This window comes from Triturus cristatus, chromosome 8 (assembly GCF_964204655.1).
Source record: "Triturus cristatus chromosome 8, aTriCri1.1, whole genome shotgun sequence".
In the NCBI taxonomy this organism is placed as follows: Eukaryota; Metazoa; Chordata; class Amphibia; order Caudata; family Salamandridae; genus Triturus; species Triturus cristatus.
The window spans coordinates 741,482,785-741,503,288 of NC_140591.1; the positions used below are offsets into that span (position 1 = coordinate 741,482,785).

Sequence of the window (20,504 nt, forward strand, 5' to 3'; positions counted from 1 at the left end):
GATTTCCTTGTCCCAGTCCTAAATATGCAGCTCTGGAAAGGCCCCTTTGAGAAGTGTGATCATGTAGCTCCTAGGATCATTCCCTTCCACACCCTCTGGGTTACCTAGAAAACAGAGATTATTGCGCCGTTGTCTATTTTTCTGCTCTTCCATATGAGGTCTTTAACTATGCCGTCCTGTTGTTCCCCTTGGGTTTTCAATGCAGCCAAGTCTTTCACTCGGTTTTCTGTCCGTAGTTGGACGGAAGCCATCCGATCAGCAATCTCCACGCATGTTTTGCCAACCTTCCTAACAGTTCCTTGAAGTTTTTTAGTGGCTAAGCGTGATCTGCGACTGTCAGATTTGGCTTCCTCCTAGAAGCTTTTGACAATCTGTAGAACTGTTGCCAGTGCAGGCTCTATCTTTGCACCATCTTCCCCTTCCTTGTTTCCGCCATTGCTGCCGATGATTGTACAGTTGCCACCTGAGGCTACCGATGTGTCTGACATGAAAGTAAGTTGTGTGGCAGAATAGTCCCATCTCAGATCAGCTGTGCTTTCTCTGTCAGGGGTATCCCGCCTTCTTTGTCGGCCTCCCTTCTTCTTTTTTTGAACCTTCCTCTGACCGTGTCTGTTTTAAAAAAGTTCTGTATTTGAGCTGCTATTCCCATTTTGCCCATCTTCTTTGCTTGGTGCTGATATACTTATATCCAAGATTTCCAATTCTTCGGTTAGGGAGTAGAGCTTTTCCATGAGATTGTCGGGGGTCTTGGGTGAGGTACAGGTAATTTGACAGTTTGTACCTGAGGCTCCGTCTAAACAAGCTTTGGTCCTCTTGCATAATTTGCTGTTATTTATTTCTTCCTTACCATCAGAGTCATCCCCATCCGTGCAGATTTGTGAATTGGCAGAAGGCTCTTGCTCGGAGGGTGCATGGACATCTTGCTCGGTTTCTTAGTTGGCTAGGGGGGGTAGAGTGCATCTCTGGGGTGGCTGTGGCCTACTGTGATGAGGAAGAGGAGGCGTGTAAATGGACAGTGTCTTTAACTGAGTCTACAGTTGCCTCACTTGCCTCAATTTGTGTAATCACTGTTGTTTCTGACACTTTTGCCCCGCGGTATAAGTCTTGGGACCTACATCCCCTGTTGGTCCAAAGCTGCTTGTAATTAAGGGTTGACAATGTCCTGGATCATTTTGAGATGTAACTAACGTTTTCTTTTTATGGTTTTCCCTTCTTGATTTGCACCCTCCTCTTGGTCACAATTCTCCCCCTTCTCTCTTCTTTCAAGCGCCTTGCTTTTGCCCCCACGATTGTCCGTTTTTTTCTGCCGGTTCTCAGCCGATAGGGTGCCTGACTGCCGTGCTGGTTGTGCTTGAGAGCCACTTTGTACGCTTTTCATTTTTGCTGTTTTCGCCCCCCTGCCAGCCATCCTGACTTGAATGTGTCGAGTCCTATGCCTGCTACAAAGTTTCCCAAAGATATATTGAGCGGCCAGGGAAACTACGTATTGCCAATGCAGCTGAATTCCCAGGAGTATTACCCTCATTGCGGGCAGGCTGCTGTAACTCACAGCCAGTCTTTCACATCGTAGCTGCACCGGTGGAGAGTAGCGGCGCAAGCCTTGAAGCATCAGGGATAGCCGATTGACGGCGGCTCTTTTGATGTTGAAACTTGGCGTGCGAATGCTTCGTACTGTACCAGTTGCAACCTCTCATCGAATCGATCCGGTAAAACAATACCGGGATAGCTTATTTCAAATCTTCCCTTGCGCCGCCTTTGTAAACTGCAGGATTCCGGGTACAGATTGTTAGACGGGGTTGAAAAGCATTTTCACGGGGTCTAATCGGTGGAGCATCGAGTCGGTGTTATCCCCCAGATGACATCTTGCCTCCGACCGAATGTTAATTTCAGTCGGGGGCTGCGGTCTTCTCTATGTAGTTTGCCTGTCCTGCTCCTGGGGGTGGGTTGCGTGAGATGTTCATGAGCTGTTGCAGGGCGTCAGTGTCGGAGGAGTGGTGGTCGTCTCCAGCATCACTGATGGGTTGTCTGGTCCGACCTGCTGGAGGTGTTGTGTGTCCCTCTGCAATGTGAAGGGGTGATGCATGTTGACATTGTGTTGACATGTATGATGGCGCATTTTTCTTGTTGACATGCAGACTGTGTGACACTGTACAGTGTGACTGTTTGGGCGGTGCTGGCAATTTGAGGGGGGAGAGAGGACATTTGGACTACATGACAGATGTGAGGTTGTACCAGTGCAGATGCATCTCACAGTTCCCTGCTCTGACAAATGTGATTGGCCTGTCTCTGCGCATGGGCGGACCTAGTTGTGTCCCCTGTTCTACAGTGTGGGTGTTGCACTTGGTGCCACATTGTGGTGGGTTGTGCTGTGATTGCTATATGTGTATGCTGCAGTGTGCCACGGGGATGAGGGACATGATCCTGGGTCGTTGTGGGGGTGCAGTGTGCTATACTTGATTGTGCATGTGTGCCATTGTGCCCATCTCCCCCATCCCCCAGTCCCTGGTTGATACTCACCCTGTTGTTGTTGTGTCAGGTCTCTGGTGCTGTGTCGTACTCTCACCTCCATGCACCATCTCCACAATGGTGACTGTCCTCCATTTGCTCCTGCCCCTCCTGTGGCGCTGGACCCCCACCTCCTGTCGCTGTTGCTGCCTTCTTGTTGGCAGCGTATTTGTGCCTGGTTTAGGTTTTCACATCATGCCAGCGCCTTTTGGCCTCATCCATTGGCCTCCTCGACACTCCGGCTGCATTCCAGGTACTCTGATTATGGGACAGTTGCTGGGAGAGTTCTGTCACCTCTGTGACGCTTGTCTTGTTTTCCTGCGGACTGCACCCCGTCTTCCTCTCCCTCTTCTCCCTGGCCTTCCCCGACCCTGTTGTACCATGGTGGTCTCTGGGGCTTGTGGGGTTCACATTGGCCTCTGCGCTGGGTCACGGTGCATCCATGGTGCTGCAAACTTTGGATTGTTGAGATCAGATCCAGAAAGGGCTCAAACTTAAGACAAGGCTTAAAGCATAGGAACTGGGTTGTTAGCCGACCATTGGCCATACTCACAGCATACCGTTCTGCCACGTATGCCGAGTACTTGATTTTTACTCTGCCAGTTCTTCTTTACTAGCCCTCTCTGGACTAACCCACAGGCTCAGCATTCCTACCAACCTACACCGGTTAGCAACATGTTTAAGCCATGGAATGTTTTAGCACCGCTAATCATTAACTGTTCCTTCAGTGACTTGTGATAATCAATTAACTCAAGCATTGTCTACAGCCTCAACCAGTGCATTAGTGTTATCAATGATGCCACACCCCTAATTCTCTTGATCCCAATGTCGAAAAATAATGGGGTCAAAGGGGTGCCAGCCGGCACAGAAATGAGAGATCTAGCATAAATGTTTTCACACACCGTCAGTTTATGGGTATCAATATAACCCCAAACCTCAGCACCATAAACAGCAGCACTTTGGGCTTTAACATGGAAAACCACTAGTGCAGGGGTCAATGACCGCGTCTGCATCTGTTTGTAAAATGGCAGTGTTGACTTACACTTGTGGCATAATGTAAGATAGATTTAATCAAGTTGCGGGTTGCGGCTCTTATCCTAGCGAGTCAGTCAACCGGATCCCCAGATAATCAAAACTCTTTACTCTCTCAAGGGGTTTATCTGCAAACCTAACTGCTCAAGTTTTACCCTTACCTTTCACAAAGAACATACTATGAGTTTCTCAACACTAAGTTCCAGACCCCTTTGATTACAAAAGACCAGGGGGCATATCAGCAAGGTGAGGCGATAGAATTATCGCCGCTTTTGCGGACGTTTTCGGCCGAAAAGCGGCGATAATTTTATCGCCTAATTAGCAAGCTCACTCTAACGCGTGAAAACTTGCGTTAGCGTAGGAATTCCTAACGCCCAGCTTTGCATCTCTAATGAGATGCAAAGTGGGCGTTCCTGATCTGACATGACAGGGGAAATGTCGCTAAGCGACATTTGTCCTATCATCAAGCCCCACGCTATGAAGCACAGCGGCAAGAAAAGCAGCGATAACCCCTGTTATCGCTACTTTCCTTACACCTGCTTCAGGACTGACTTAGCCATGGTATCCTATGGAAGGTGGATATCATGGCTAAGTTTGTGGGGCCCTATCAACAAGCTAACGCCACATTGCGTGAGATTATCGCTGGGTTTCCAGCGATAATCTCACGTTAGGCAGTTAGCGTGAGGATTTTTATCGCTTTTGAGATAAGTGTTGCTAATAGCACGCTATCTCAGCGATAAAAATCCACGCTAGCCGTCGATAATTATCCTAGCGCTAAGTGCGCTTAGCGATAATTATCGCCGGTTGTTGCTGATATGCCCCCAGGAATGTATCTAATGTGTTTGGAGAACCATTGGGGTTGTGGAGATAAGTAAGGAGTCATCTGCAACAGAAGGATCGGTATTTTATTTCCATTCAAGAAGGGGGAGTCATTTCTACAATCCAAGAGTAAGTTGGCTGTTTTGTTAAAATACAGGAAAACAGGGTGTGTGCAAGAACGCACCCCTGGCACAAACCACAATGAATTGGGATATTGCTAGTTAATTCACACTGTTTTCCCCACCGTACCTGGGCAAAGTTGTCCTCATGCATTCTTGCTATCAGATTTACCAAATTAGCCGGGGCTCCCAAGCCTAGCATAACTCTCCATACGTTCTCATGAGGCCCATGATCAAACACAGCTCTCAGATCAACCAATGCTATGTACAATTTTTCTTTAGCGGCACATACTTCCATGTAAGTATTATAAACCTAAAGGCCTGATCAAAAGTACTTATCATAGTACGAAAGCCCACCTGGTAGGAAGACAGAATCTCATTTTCATCCATCAAGGCTTGCAGTTCATCTGGAACTTGATTCGCAAAGACCTTTTGCAAATTATCAATTAGGTTGATTGGCCTATGATTGGAGGGGACTGAGGCATCTCCTTTCTTGTAAATGGCGATTGTCTCAACCTCTTTCCAGGTTTCTGGGATATCTTCCCCAGATGCTATAGAATTAGACAAGAAGTTTATATAAGGAGTCAACACCATTGGCTCAGATTTATGCAAGTCATCGGGTATCCGGTTGGGTCAAGGGGCCTTTGCTACTTTCAATCTATTGATCGCTGAGAGAGTGTCATCTAGACTAAAAACTAGCTTGGTATTACTAGTGTCAGAGGGTTGGAGGAAATTTAAGGAATTACATTTATCACCCAAAACATCTGTGATTCTGGTATCCTCGCCCCTGCCATATAACATTGAGAAGTGTTTAACCCACTTCTCAGACTAAATATGATAGCAAGGAGTTGTAACACTATAAGCTTCCATGTGCAATGATATACCAAAAGGAGCGCTTATCGTTGCACTTTGCTGCTGTCAATAAATCCTGCCAGTTTTTGAAAACCCAGTCTTGCTTGGTGCTAGCGAGCACAACTTTGTACATATATTGCACCAAAACTATGTCTGATCAGCCATACTCTCTAACAACTCTCTACAGTTCACTCTTTGTCAGCTTACACTCTGAGTTGAACCATTTGTGGTTACTCCCACCTATAGGTTTCTTTCTAGTCATTTAAAAAAATAAATACAGCTTGTGAGGCCTCAAAGAAGTCCCTATGGGTTGTTAATATTGACCCAAGTGGAGGGGGTACACTTTCCAAACTGGATAGGTAATACACATATAACTCATAAATCTGTGAGTGCAAGTCAGTGTCAATAAACATCCTAGGCCAAGAAACATCTTCTGAAATTATTAGCTAAAAGGGGTTCCTTGTTGTTGAAGTTTAACTTGGTAGATTTATTTTTTGGAGCGCCCCCTTAGATGTAAGAGCAGAGGGTTATGGTCACTATCAGACCTGGGGATGTTTACCATATCTTCCATAAGTAACCAAATTCTGGTAATCAACCAAAATAGAGTCAATAACACTATGGCCGTGGCCCCTCTTAAAGGTGGGTTGCTTACTCAGATCTAAATGTGTCCTGCCATTATGTGTCCTTAGGCTCCTCCCCACCACTAAAGAGGCAAGCTAAAGAGATACAGCAGTAAAATGGTGGAGGCAGGTTTTCAATGCTAGATTTGATACACCCAAAAGCTTATCAACGTCTTCGACAAAGTGTTCAATAGAGGGGATGGTTCAAAGAAAACATTAAAATCCCTACGACACCATGACCTTAAACCAATTTTAATATAAACCAAAATAAATCATCTAACATAGCCAGCACCAAAGAATCGTTGCCTGAATCATCAAATTGGTATAGGTTGGAGTGGAAATAGTAAATGGCAACCTTTTAGTGTTCAACACTCGCTCCAAATTAGTTTAGATTGGAGTGCAAACAGGCACTGCAGTGCTTTGTGATTAGCTTTGTTAGTCTGCTCTCTATCTGTCCAGTAACAGCAAGTGTGTCTTGCCATGAAGGGCTTCTCCACAGTGCACCAGGCAAACAAGACAACGTGCTTGCTCTTCAACCCTTCTCGAGCAGAAAAGAAACAGAAAATGAGAATGACAGACTCCTCCTTCGGCCTGCCCCTTAACATTGCAAGCAAACCAGCAGTGGGTGAGCATGGAGGAGGCAGAACCCTTAAGTGCTACACCCACTATTGACTTTCACTCATCTGTATGCTCCATCCCATCACATTACTTCAATGGAGTTGTCCTAACCCCACCCTGGGCCTCAGCAGTAAATGCCCACATGCAGACCTATTCAGCACTGAGAAATCTAGTCTCACCTATTACCTTGACCTATTACCTTGATGTCACTGCCCAGGTTTGTGCCTCAGGGCGAGGACTTCTCCGACTGACCACCACATGCGCAGGGCTCTCTAGTACAAGCACCAATCCCTCACACCAAAAAAGAAAACAATCGAGGCTGAAATATCACGAGCATCTGTTTGCTAAACTGTTGGAATTTCCTTCTCTTCCTCCCCCGATTTGGCAGGTCAACGCCTCTTATGCCCTCAAGAGGCAGCCACCCCTGATATTTTCCTATTTTTTTAATAGTTTAACCTTTTTTTACATTACTTTTTATATTGATTTATATACATATTACAAACATCATTTTATCATTTTAACATAGGTTTTTTCAGTATGAAATAATAGTATATATTTTATACTATTATTTCATTTATACGTTACAATTTTTTGTCATTTTGTGCACAACTTTTTACATTTTCACATACATTGTTTCAACATGTTTACATTATTTCCCATTCATTTCTATGGGGAGATAGTCTTTTTGTAATTTCATTTAGTGGCCATTTTCCTTACTGCTATCTTCTATTTTGTAGTTTATTTGTGGTACTTTTAGCCCATTTTACTGGAAGCAGGTCGCAGTAAGATGCTGCTGTTGTTCTGAACAAGTAAGTCTTTTTTAAGGGTTTTGAGGGTAGGGGGCCCAGGGGGAGGTCAAGAAGATTGTCATAGTGTGGCCTGTGGGTTTGCTGTATATTGAGATGTATTGATAGTGGTTTTCACTAGTTTGTAGTTTTCGTACACTATTTTAGTAATGTATTGTTATGTTTTGTTAAATTGTGTTATGGTACTTATATTTGATTATTAAGTGGGATGTACATGTAATTTTGGGATTGTACTGTGTTTTGTGTGTGGGTTCTCTTATTTGATTTACAGGTTTTAGGCTAAAAACATGTCCTATGAACATTAGGAGTTTTCGTTTCTTTCTCATTATATTTTTTAAAGGAAATCAATTTTGGTTTAGAATAAATTAATGCTTTTTACTTTGATTTATTTTTTCAGGTTTCCTGCAGTATTTCTTTTTTTAAACACTTTTTGGGTTTTTATGGTTCCCTAACAGTTTGGCTTGCTTTGCAGGATCTTGATAGGATCAGTTTTATTTGTGCTTTATTTTGTTGGCTTTTTGGATAATATTTTTACAATTATTGGCATATTACTATTTTTGACAACGTGGATACAGAGGTAGATTTGCAGTTACCAACTAGAAAGTCATATTTATTTTGTTTCTTTTGGGTAGGAAATGTTATATTTTGATGTTTATGTAAACAGTATGTGATTGTTATTTGGAATTGTGTGGTTTATGTTTTGTAATTATTTTATGTGATGTATGGAGTCTGTATTGTAGTTTTTTAGTTGGTGATGGTTACATTTTTTGTTTAAGAATGTGATATGTCATTTTATTGTCTCAGACCTTTATTTAATTTGTAGACTGTTGTAATAAAATATTATATGTATATATATATTTTTTTATGATTTGTAATGTTGGAACAGCGATTTACAGACTGCCATATTAGGATGGCGGTGGGACTCACTATTGTTCTGTGGCGGTCGGAAAGACCGACCGCCACGGAACCTGGAACCCGGTACCAGGCAATCATTGCAGTGGATTCTCTGCCGCAAAAAGGCAGGCAGAGACTTGGTTTGGGGGCCTGTTGCGGACCCCCAGGGGTGAGGGGGTGTCAACTGTGCACTGGGGGGTACCCATGGTACCCCCTCCATTGCCATGCACAAGGTGGCAGGCACCGCACGGTGCCTGCCACATGGTGCATGGCAATGCACAACATGCCTCTTTGACATTGCAGTGGGTGCTGCCTACAGCAGCACCCGCCGCAATGCAAAAGATGCGGAATGCGACCGCCAGGTTGGCGGTTGCATCCTAATCAGTGGTACGGGACCGCCGCACCGCTGGCGGACGGTCCCAGCGCCACTAGGGTGGCAGACGGACAAAAGTCCGCCTGCCGTCCTAATGGGGCCCTAAGTGTCTTTGAAATAGTTCATTAGGGGGCTTTGTTGGTCTTCATTTTGTTAGTAGAAGGGGCTGTCTATGATTACATTCTAGTGATTAGCTTCCTCTGTGACAGGGACATAGGCTAGTACTATATTTTGTTTTAATTTCAAAGATAAATGGACTGTTTGTAGAATATTCTGCACTTAGTGCAGATTGTTAGATGTGTCTCCATATGCTTTGATTGAAATGATAGTAGGAGCCTTACAAGCCTGTGTGGGAGTACATTTTTTAAATGGTTTGAATCATGGCTTAATCAAAGTCTATGATTATTTTTGGGGGTAGTATTACATTATTTTATGTTTAATGTGGTTTAAGAAGTCGTAGTAACTGCTGCTTTGTTTATGTGGGAGAAGAGCATATATAAAAGGGATATTTGTGTTTTAATATTCACCATGGATGGTGTATCTCTGAGTGAATGATTTAGAACTCATTTGGAAGTTGCCATTCATCATCCAGGGTAGAAATAGGGGTGGGCGTAACTCGTGGAGTTTCACTCCACAAATTCTATAGAGTTACATAAAAACTCAGTGAGATTCCATGGAGTTCTGCAAGCGGGCAGATTTCAGCACGTCGCACTGCTCACACTTATTTTAAACACCAGTAGCTTGTTTGGTTCCGTAAAATCAGCATGAACAGCACTACGTGGCACACCAGAGAACGCTGCTTCTTTTTGCCACTTGAATAGATTTTCTACTCAAGCAGCAGCTTTCTCACTGTGAACGGTTGTGACGTGCCGCGACCGCCCCCATTGAAAAATCTCACTGGGAGGCAATGTAGTACCTGAAAATCATGCTATGGGAGGCAAATTCTCACTCACCAACTTAAAGTTGGCGAACTGAGTGTGAGAAAAACCATTACCACGCATCAGTGGGTAGAGTTTTGCTGGAAAGCAGAGTGGGCGAATCTCTGCAAATACCGCCAGCGGAGCAGAATTTATTACCCACCTCACGTTTGAAGTTGGCTTAGTTTTAGTAAGCAATTTGCTATATACAGTATTAGGATTAGTTTCTCATTGTTCAGGTTATCACTTAAAAGGAAATGCTCCTCATTATGTGGTATTCTTAAATGTTCATTTATTTCTATGTCTTGGGTACTTCTAGCTGCAGGAGGAGTATTGCTGGTGGCTTTTTTAATTTGTGCAATTAAATGTTTTAAAGTGGTTATAGGAGGTAGATGCCCTGTGATGTGCTCAGGGACTTTAGGCAGCATATATTTGCGGATTTTAGTTGTGGGTTCTTGGGATTTGGTGCTTGTCGCTCTTAAATCCTGCAAAATCTCCCTTACTTCTATTTCTGTCACATTTTGGGGTTGGTTGTGCTCTCTTACATGAATTACAACATCATCTTTTTTAGTTGTCCTCCCATAGCCTGCATTAGAATAATATTTGGTACATTTACGATTTATATACTCTGTTGATGGACTTTTTGTGATGCAGGTGTAGCTCATGTGATTCAGTAGCTGCTTTCCTTTCTGGGAGGTAGTGTCTTTTGCTACCTCTGTCAATGTATCTGAAAGTAGTGCAATAGCATAAATATGTACGATATTTTAACAGTTTGTACGCTTGTTATTTTTTTTATAACTAACTTTATTGATGGTTTTGCAGCAAGCCACATAGTATCACAAAGCGAAAACAGTATGTGTACAACGACACAATAAGACCTTAGATCAGTATAACAAAACAGCATGGAATCATTATAACAGTCCAAAATGATTACGCCATTTCCCCATATTTGGTTGTGCTTCTGAGGACAGCCATGAACCACAGAAACTGCCTTTTCCTGCAGCGCACACCAGTCCATGCCCTTACACCAGCACCCAATGGTCGGTGGTTCTTGCTGCTTCCAGACACGAGCTACATCCCTCTTGGTGACCAAACAGGTCACCCTGAAAAAGCCCCACTACGCCCGTGGGACTCCAAAGTCTTTCACCAGCCCCAACAGTACATTACGAGGGACGAGTTCCTAGGTACTGCCCAGGACAAACGAAAGATCTCTACCTACTCCCTCCAAGAAGGGTCTCAGCACTGGACAGTCCCATACCATACAGAGAAAATCTGCTGCCGGAAGCACACACCTCGTGCATGTGGCAAGGGCATCAGGAGATAGATGCTGTAAAGGCTAGGGTGTGAGGTATGTTGTGTGTAGATAGTTGAATTGAACCATATGCAGCCACACTGAAATCGCCAGCTCTCGGGTTGCCATACAGGCCTCCCTCCATTCATCTTCATCCAGATCTCCCACCCAAGCCTCCCATCTGCACTTAGCACATTTATGGCCATCCGGGGCATGGATGACCAGCAAATGGTTAATCGTTAAGATGTCCCACTTATCTAGACACCTAAATAAAACCTTCACCTAAAGCAGACTATATTCAGGTAGTAAGTGTCTGGGAGAGTGTGAGCCTCCAGGGCACAGCATAATTGGAGATAACGAAAAAAGTGGGACTTGGTCAGGGAGTACTGGGACTTCAGATCCTGAAACGTCACAAGGTTACCCCCTCTATGTCCCAGGTAGGAGATCCTAATCAGGTCCCAAGGGGCAAAGCCCTCCGGGGCTGAGAGCTGACAAAGCCATGTTCCCCGCCACAAAGGGGTCATTTCAGTGAGTCGACGGTCCCAGCCGATGAGCCGAAGAACTGCCCTCCAGCAGGTATGAAGCACCCTCGTACACGAGGGCAATGTGGCGGGCAGACGCGCCCTGTCCAGAAGATCGAGCAGACCATCCATGTTCAGTGAATGAATCTCCAGGCGATATGCTAAATCAGCCCATCCACCTGTGAAGCATTCATTAATCTGTACCAAGTATGCTGCGAGATAATACAGGTATATGTCTGATAAACCCAAACCACCATCAAATGGGGAGTTGCGCAGTGTCTAAAAAGGCTCCCCTGTGCCTATCACCAGCCCACACAATTTTTTTTATCTTGGCGGTCAGAGAATGAAACCGCTTGCGAGGGATGGAATAGGGGTAGTTACCTGGAAATTAAGATTCCAAGCGAGGTTTGGGAGGGGGGAACACATGAATCCCTAAATATTCTAAAGAGGTGCACCAGATGGGAATGTTCGGTCACCAAATCTGCCCCTGGGCGTTTCACCTCACCTCCATCATACAGGGCTGGCCCTCATTAATTTGGAGACCGGGTGCCTCGCCATATAACCAAAGGAGTGACAGGCATCGGGGACCAGAGCGCTGCGGATCTTTCAGAAACAAAAAAATATAGTCAACGTATAACGCAATGCGATCCTCAAGCCATTTCCCCAATGCCAACCTCAGATCTGAGCGTCGCAGCAGATAAGTCGTTCCATGGGCTCTATTGCCAAGGCAAATAGCAGTGGAGAAATAGGACAGCTCTGGCGTGTGCCACGTTCAATGGGAAATGGGGGAGGAAGAACCCTGTTTACCTGGACCTGAGTGGTTGGGTCGTTATAGAGAAGATGCACCATGCTGTGCAACACCTCCCCCAACCCAGCCCACTGTAAGACCCCATCCCAAAAAATCCCATGATACTGTGTCAAAGGCCTCAGTAAAGTCGATTAGCGAGAGAGCCAGTGAGCCCTTGAGGTCTAACGTCCAACAAAATGCAGCATTGACCCACCTGACGCTGTGACGAGTGCTACAACCCGGCATGAATCTGCATAGATCAGGATGAATCAGGTGTGGTAACACCCGTGCCAGCCGAGTTGCTAGGGCTTTCATATAAATCTTAATATCAGTGTTAATGAGGGAGATTGGACGGTAGGTCAAACATTGATCCCTAGTAAGGCCCTCCTTGGGCAGGACTACAATTGTGGCACAGTCTAGGAAAGGACCCATGCCGCACCGCAGCTGCATTGAAATACAAAAGATGTGGACATAAGCTGTCCTGGAATCGCTTGCAGTATTCAACAGGATACCCCTCGGAGTCAGACGTCTTTCTAGACTGTAATGCTGTTACCATAGAATGCACCTCCTTAAGCTGGAGGTCTTGATCTCATTCCTGGGCCAAAGCACGCAGTATTTGAAGTAGTGGTATGTGATGCAGAAGATGGTTTGCCACCTCTGCGGGTGGCGGCAGATGCTGTGAGTACAACCCCGATAGAAATCAGAGAAGTTGTGGGCTATAGCGGGTAATTCCTCGTTGAGGCACCTGATTAGTCAGTACCAACCTATTGAAGATACCGCGGGTCGCTACCATAACAGTAGTTTGCCTGATTTGTCACTGGACACATATACATTCTGCATGGAGGCCATTCAGCATTGTTTGGCCTCCTCAAGGGAGACCTGTTGCAAATCCATGCGAGCTATGGGCAAAAGACGATGGACATTGTCAGTTTCACAATGAAGCAAGGCAGGCTCCAGGCGCTGTTTTCAACCTTCAAACACGGTCACCAGCGACAGGCGATGGGCCTCAGCCCGAAAGACATATCCCGTAAGATGGCCCTGTCAATGAAGGCTTACTGGCTGCCCACAGCATCTCTGCTGAGGACAAAACGAATCTACATTAAGCTTAAAAAACGCCCCTAATTCTTCTTCCACAAAGGCTGCACACTCAGAGCTGTGTAAATGCCAAGCACTAAATCTCCAAGCAGGGCACAGAACGTCCAGTTGTAGCGACCAAGTCAACAAAAGCAGGGCGCGATTGGAAATTCCGAGTGGGAGAAGGCGCACAGACTGGACTGAAAGGAGGTCCCCGCCTGTAAACACAGCAGATCTATGCGGGAATTCGCTGCTTGTGCTGCTGAGCAGTGAGTGTAAATGCGCAGGGCGGTATGCCAGGAGTGCCATGCGTCACAGAGGCCAACAGAATCAGCCCAAGAAGAGAGACAGACCGACCAGGTGCACCTGCTATGGTATGCAGTGGTGGAGGCATCAAGATAGGGATCAGGGACTGCATTGAAATTGCCTCCAATCACTGTAACCCCTTGAGGGAGAGTAAGAAAAGAGGACCACAGCATTTGGAGAGAGGGCTTCAAAAAGGGCAGAGGGACATAGCATAATACAAAGTTGAATTGCCTAGTCTCCAGACGTCCTTCAATGCCCACGTAACACCCATGTGAGTTTGTGTGCTGCCCAGTAACCGCCAAGGGGAAGGACTTTTGTATCAGGATGGCGACCCCTCTAGAGCCACTGACAAAGCCAGAATGGTAGATCCTGACATATCCGAAATAGCTTAGAAAGCACAACGCACACCCACCATGAATGCGGGGCAGGTGCTTTCTTTTCTGTTGGATGAGAAAAAATACTAGTTTCATTTTAAATATTAATTTGTTTGTAGTTTGTTAAGGTTGTTTATTTTTACTCGCTATTTGGGTGATTTTATAGTTTTTAAATAATTTAGGTATACTCACATTCTTATATCTTTTTCCTGGTATCAGTTTTCTAAGTGGTACAAAAGGGGGTGGTGATGGACGGAGCATCAGAACCAATCAAACACTCACACCCAGTCAACAGATCTGGGTTTAACCCATCACCGTTCTTTAGCCCACTCAGGCACCCCAGTTCAGACATAGCCATATGCAAATCAGTCTGACCCTGTGCCTCATGGGAACAGTGCAGCCCGAACTGCCAAGCCATGCCTTCCCTGGACCGGAAACAAGCTTCCTAGGACCGGTTTCTGGCATTTCAGCCGTCTTCAGCCAGGCTTGCTTGAATCCAGTGGCAAAGTGAGCAAGGGACTCACGTCTGAGCATACCCTGCCAACTTATGGCAAACAAAGCGGTACAAAAGGGGGTGGTGATGGACGGAGCATCAGAACCAATTAAACACTCACACCCAGTCAACAGATATGGGTTTAATCCTTCACTGTTCTTTAGCCCACTCTGCCACCCCAGTTCAGACATAGCCATATGCAAATCAGTCTGACCCTGTGTCTCATGGGAACAGTGCAGCCCAAACTGCCAAGCCATGCCTTCCCTGGACCGGAAACATGCTTCCTAGGACCGGTTTCTGGCATTTCAGCCGTCTTCAGCCAGGCTTGCTTGAATCCAGTGGCAAAGTGAGCAAGGGACTCACGTCTGAGCATACCCTGCCAACTTATGGCAAACAAAGCGGTACAAAAGGGGGTGGTGATGGACGGAGCATCAGAACCAATTAAACACTCACACCCAGTCAACAGATATGGGTTTAATCCTTCACCGTTCTTTAGCCCACTCTGCCACCCCAGTTCAGACATAGCCATATGCAAATCAGTCTGACCCTGTGTCTCATGGGAACAGTGCAGCCCGAACTGCCAAGCCATGCCTTCCCTGGACCGGAAACAAGCTTCCTAGGACCGGTTTCTGGCATTTCAGCCGTCTTCAGCCAGGCTTGCTTGAATCCAGTGGCAAAGTGAGCAAGGGACTCACATCTGAGCATACCCTGTCAACTTATGGCAAACAAAGTGGTACAAAAGGGGGTGGTGATGGACGGAGCATAGAACCAATCAAACACTCACACCCAGTCAACAGATCTGGGTTTAATCCATCACCGTTCTTTAGCCCACTCTGCCACCCCAGTTCAGACATAGCCATATGCAAATCAGTCTGACCCTGTGCCTCATGGAAACAGTGCAGCCCGAACTGCCACGCCATGCTTTCCCTGGACCGGAAACAAGCTTCCTAGGACCGGTTTCTGGCATTTCAGCCGTCTTCAGCCAGGCTTGCTTGAATCCAGTGGCAAAGTGAGCAAGGGACTCACATCTGAGCATACCCTGTCAACTTATTGCAAACAAAGTGGTACAAAAGGGGGTGGTGATGGACGGAGCATAGAACCAATCAAACACTCACACCCAGTCAACAGATCTGGGTTTAATCCATCACCGTTCTTTAGCCCACTCTGCCACCCCAGTTCAGACATAGCCATATGCAAATCAGTCTGACCCTGTGCCTCATGGAAACAGTGCAGCCCGAACTGCCACGCCATGCTTTCCCTGGACCGGAAACAAGCTTCCTAGGACCGGTTTCTGGCATTTCAGCCGTCTTCAGCCAGGCTTGGTTGAATCCAGTGGCAAAGTGAGCAAGGGACTCACGTCTGAGCATACCCTGCCAGCTTATGGCAAACAAAGCGGTACAAAAGGGGGTGGTGATGGACGGAGCATCAGAACCAATCAAACACTCACACCCAGTCAACAGATCTGGGTTTAATCCATCACCATTCTTTAGCCCACTCTGCCACCCCAGTTCAGACATAGCCATATGCAAATCAGTCTGACCCTGTGCCTCATGGGAACAGTGCAGCTCGAACTGCCAAACCATGCGTTCCCTGGACCGGAAACAAGCTTCCTAGGACTGGTTTCTGGCATTTCAGCCGTCTTCAGCCAGGCTTGCTTGAATCCAGTGGCAAAGTGAGCAAGGGACTCACGTCTGAGCATACCCTGCCAACTTATGGCAAACAAAGCGGTACAAAATGGGGTGGTGATGGACGGAGCATCAGAACCAATCAAACACTCACACCCAGTCAACAGATCTGGGTTTAATCCATCACCGTTCTTTAGCCCACTCTGCCACCCTAGTTCAGACATAGCCATATGCAAATCAGTCTGACCCTGTGCCTCATGAGAACAGTGCAGCCCGAACTGCCAAGCCATGCCTTCCCTGGACCGGAAACAAGCTTCCTAGGACCGGTTTCTGGCATTTCAGCCGTCTTCAGCCAGGCTTGCTTGAGTCCAGTGGCAAAGTGATCAAGGGACTCACGTCTGAGCATACCCTGCCAACTTATGGCCAACAAAGCGGTACAAAAGGGGGTGGTGATGGACGGAGCATCGGAACCAATCAAACACTCGCACCCAGTCAACAGATCTGGGTTTAATCCATCACCGTTCTTCAGCCCACTCTGCCACCCCAGTTCAGACATAGCCATATGCAAATCAGTCTGACCCTGTGCCTCATGAGAACAGTGCAGCCCGAACTGCCAAGCCATGCCTTCCCTGGACCGGAAACAAGCTTCCTAGGACCGGTTTCTGGCATTTCAGCCGTCTTCAGCCAGGCTTGCTTGAATCCAGTGTCAAAGTGAGCAAGGGACTCACGTCTGAGCATACCCTGCCAACTTATGGCAAACAAAGCGGTACAAAAGGGGGTGGTAATTTGTTTTAGGAAGTTTATGTAAAAAGATAGAGATTGGAAAGTGTTTTATTAATTAATTCCTATTTTTTAATTGTACGTTTATTAACAAGTACAAATTAGTTTAAATGTGTTTTACTTACTGGGTTAGGTGGTTGTTGAGATGTATATATGTCTCCTTAATGGTCTGGTCAGAGAATCTGGGAATCCGGCATGGTTTCTTTGTCTTGCAGCACGGGCCATTTTTTAAAGTATATTGGACCAGATGTGCGACCATTCCATTTTGGGAGTTGCAAATTGGGACTTTTTGGCGACTCACAATTTGCGATTTGCAAAATGAAATGTACAACAGTGTCGCAAAGGACCAGCATCATCAATTTGCATGAGGCAGGTCACAGTTTGTGAACCATTAGGAATGGTCAACCCTGACTGCTTTTTCAATAAAGCAGGTTTTTTTTAAAAATGCATCCAGTTTCCCTTAAAGTTTGTAAATACCACCACCTTTCTTTGCGTTCGCAAACAGGCCGCTCTACAGTTTGCGAGCTCAGAAAACATTTGTTCATCTGGTCCTTAGTTGTTTAAATTAGTGTGCATTTTTATATTGTTGATCGAATTGTTTATCTGATTACAGTGGATAAAGTTGTTTATACTTTGATTTTATTGGTTGCTTTAGTTTTAGTTTGAATTTTTTTATCAGTTATGTTCTTCTATGGTAATGCTAATTTAGGTTTTATTTATAATGTATGATATATAGTTTGATAGTTCTGAATATACATTTATTTACATTTACATATATTTATTAATGTTTCTAGTTAATGCTAATATTTTAATGGCATTGTATTGTTATGATGTTAGTTATATCGGGGAATATTTATGAACCCCTAGCGCCGCGTTAGCCTCACTTTTCATGACTCTCCAATGGCCCAAGTCACAAAATCATAAGTATGAGGTCACACAAAGCCACTTTGTGTGGCTGTGAATGGCCTCATAGATATGGAGTAAGGCAAGGCAGCGCAAATAACTGCGTTGCCTTACTCTGCGTTAAGGAGGCGTTCCAGGGGCGTCGCAGTGGGTGTTCCCACGCAACAGCCATAGATTTTGACACTTCTCCAGATTTACAAAGCCATGTAAACCAGGGGATGTGCCAAAACTGTACACCTCCCCAAGGGAGTTGCAACAAGAAGAAATAACTTGATGCATTCTGCAGCACACATAGAAAGAGGCAAAATCATTCTAGGATTGTTTTTGTGCAGGAAGGTGCCCCTTCCTGCCCATAAACAATTCTGGGAACAAAACAAGCACCCTTGCACCATGGTGCAAGTGTGTCTGTATAGGCACTAGGCTGCCAAAATGGTGCCAGCACGAGGGGAAATGACAGTAATACACTATATTAGATAAATACAGTACATTCCTGCCATTTCACTTTGACATAGGGCAGCGCAGCAAGGTGACATCTGAGATGGTACAGTGGGTTATTACACAGAATGGAGAGATCAGCTGTATTCTTGCATGGCTTCGTAAATCTCATAATAATGTGAGAGATGCGCTTATAAACAAAAAAGGGACAGGGTCAATTACAATCTAAACAAAAGTAAGTCCCTCTCGTGTTCAATGTTTTAATAACGTGATCAACACTCTCATGACCATACATCACTCACTCCAATATCCACACACTGAACTTTGTTATATGAAACAATGTCTCATTTATTATAATAGAAAAAGTGTGTACATTAAAATAATCTCCTAAATTAACTTATATATATATATATAGCTTTTTACTCGTTAAAAATAAGATTATTTCATGTAAAGCTCTACACTATATTCCATCAGCAATAAATTTGGTTTAATGCTGATGGAATATAGTGTAGAGCTTTACATGAAATAATCTTATTTTTAACAAGTAAAAAGCTTTCTTTTGTGTAGTTGGTAAATCTCACACTAGGTTTTGCAACACCCTCCTTCACCTTGTGAGGTGCCAGGTTGACACAAAAACTTCATAAATTATATAGCTCCATCCAAATAATCACCAAATAAATCCAAGAGGTACTAATTTTGTAACCTAGTAACAGGGAGTACCCTTCCTCTGGGTAATGTAGCTTAATTGAAAACAATTTGAGAATCATATAATGTCCAGTTGAAAAATAATCAGCTGCATGTTCTTCACTTGCCTGATGGGGAATAGGTCAAATTTACAAGAAAGAGGAATATTTGGGATATTGTCTCCTTGATTTATGAAATTCTTTTCAGGAATTTACCTTGGTGGCCACCTTTTGACTCTTATCATCCCAGTCAATAGGTGATGTTATTGTATCAATTGATTTATTTGGTAATCCTGCTATTTTACTACTTTTGCATTCCGTACCTCCAAGCCTGTTCTGTAATTGATACTACTTTTGCATTCCATATCCCCACCCCTGTTCTGTAATTGATACTACTTTTGCATTCCGTATCCCCACCCCTGTTCTGTAATTGATACTACTTTTGCATTCCGTATCCCCACCCCTGTTCTGTAATTGATACTACTTTTGCATTCCATATTCCCACCCCTGTTCTGTAATTGATTCTAATGGTAGATATTTAATTGCTTTCATTAATCTGTTATTGTTACATCAAAATGTTTTGTATATGCCGTTTTGTCTTATCTTCCAAAATTGTAACATTTTGTACTTAAAAACTAACTAACAATAAAGTGGTACACCAAAATGATTGGTTGACTGACTTGAAACATGGCAACTATGCTTAGTTTTCCTTTGCAAGGGCTCGGTCAGCTACTTGCTTTTCCCGGACACGACGGTACATTCGGAAACCAATGGCACTTTTAGCACCAATATGTCCACACTCACACAGAACCAGTGTCAATCAATCAATCGGGGGTTTATATAGCGTGGCTACTCACCCGTGAGTCTCTCAAGGCGCTGGGGGGGGGCGGTGCTGCTGACCGTTCTGGGCGTGGAGGTTCAGTCGAAGAGCCAGGTCTTGAGATCCTTCCTGAATTGGGTCAACAACGTGAATTGCCTGGGGTGGAGGGGCAGGGTGTTCCAGGTCTTGGCAGCAAGGTTGGAGAAGGATCTTCCTCCGGTTCTGGTCTTGTGGATCCGTAAATTCTACACATTTGTTAAGTGCGTTAGTTTGTGCCTTCCAAGTCATCTAACTCTTTTCCCCTCTCGTTCACAATTCATCTGACATTCACAAGTAAATGTTTATCGGTCTCTACCTCCTGACTGATCTAGTTGGCGTTGGTGCCAGCAGATTTCAGGAATGAATGAGGGCAAAGTTCAAAGTCTGCTTCGTAAAGAAATGTGGAAATACAGAGCCTGGATCTGTAGCAGTATTTGATAATGCAGAACAGGATGTTCTATCTAAGTTACACAGCAAAATACACAAATACTCCCATATCTCCTTTTATTTATGGCTAAATATTTACCCAATTTAAATATTCACAAAATGTTTCCCTGCAGCTAAAAAATGCATTAAACTATCATTAAAATAAATCATCCTTAGTCAAGATTGACAGTGTTGTACATTAATTTAACAGACACTAACGGCAGTATTCATAAACACAAAAGTCTAAATCGGTTTTGACATAGACTCTCTGCCTGATATTTACTCGTTTTTACTCACAAATGTAAATTACATTTGTTAACAGCCACGAAACTCTCGTGCTATAATGAAGTAAACAGGCAATATATGTAGTAAGGGGATCATTTATGAGTCCT

At 44.6% G+C, this 20,504-nt stretch overlaps 1 protein-coding gene across 2 annotated transcripts in view; it reads right to left on the reverse strand.

Moving 5' to 3' along the window:
* The window catches only part of LOC146804999 (arylsulfatase H-like), a 641,615-nt gene extending 621,563 nt beyond the window's left edge, over window positions 1-20,052 (reverse strand). Inside the window, exon 1 of one of the 2 annotated variants that reach the window (XM_085622143.1) lies at window positions 19,685-20,052. The gene's annotated coding sequence lies outside the window, so the exon portion shown is untranslated. The remainder of the gene's footprint in view (window positions 1-19,684) is intronic. The other variant, XM_085622144.1, reaches the window with a different exon arrangement.
* Between the last annotated feature and the right edge of the window lie 452 nt (window positions 20,053-20,504).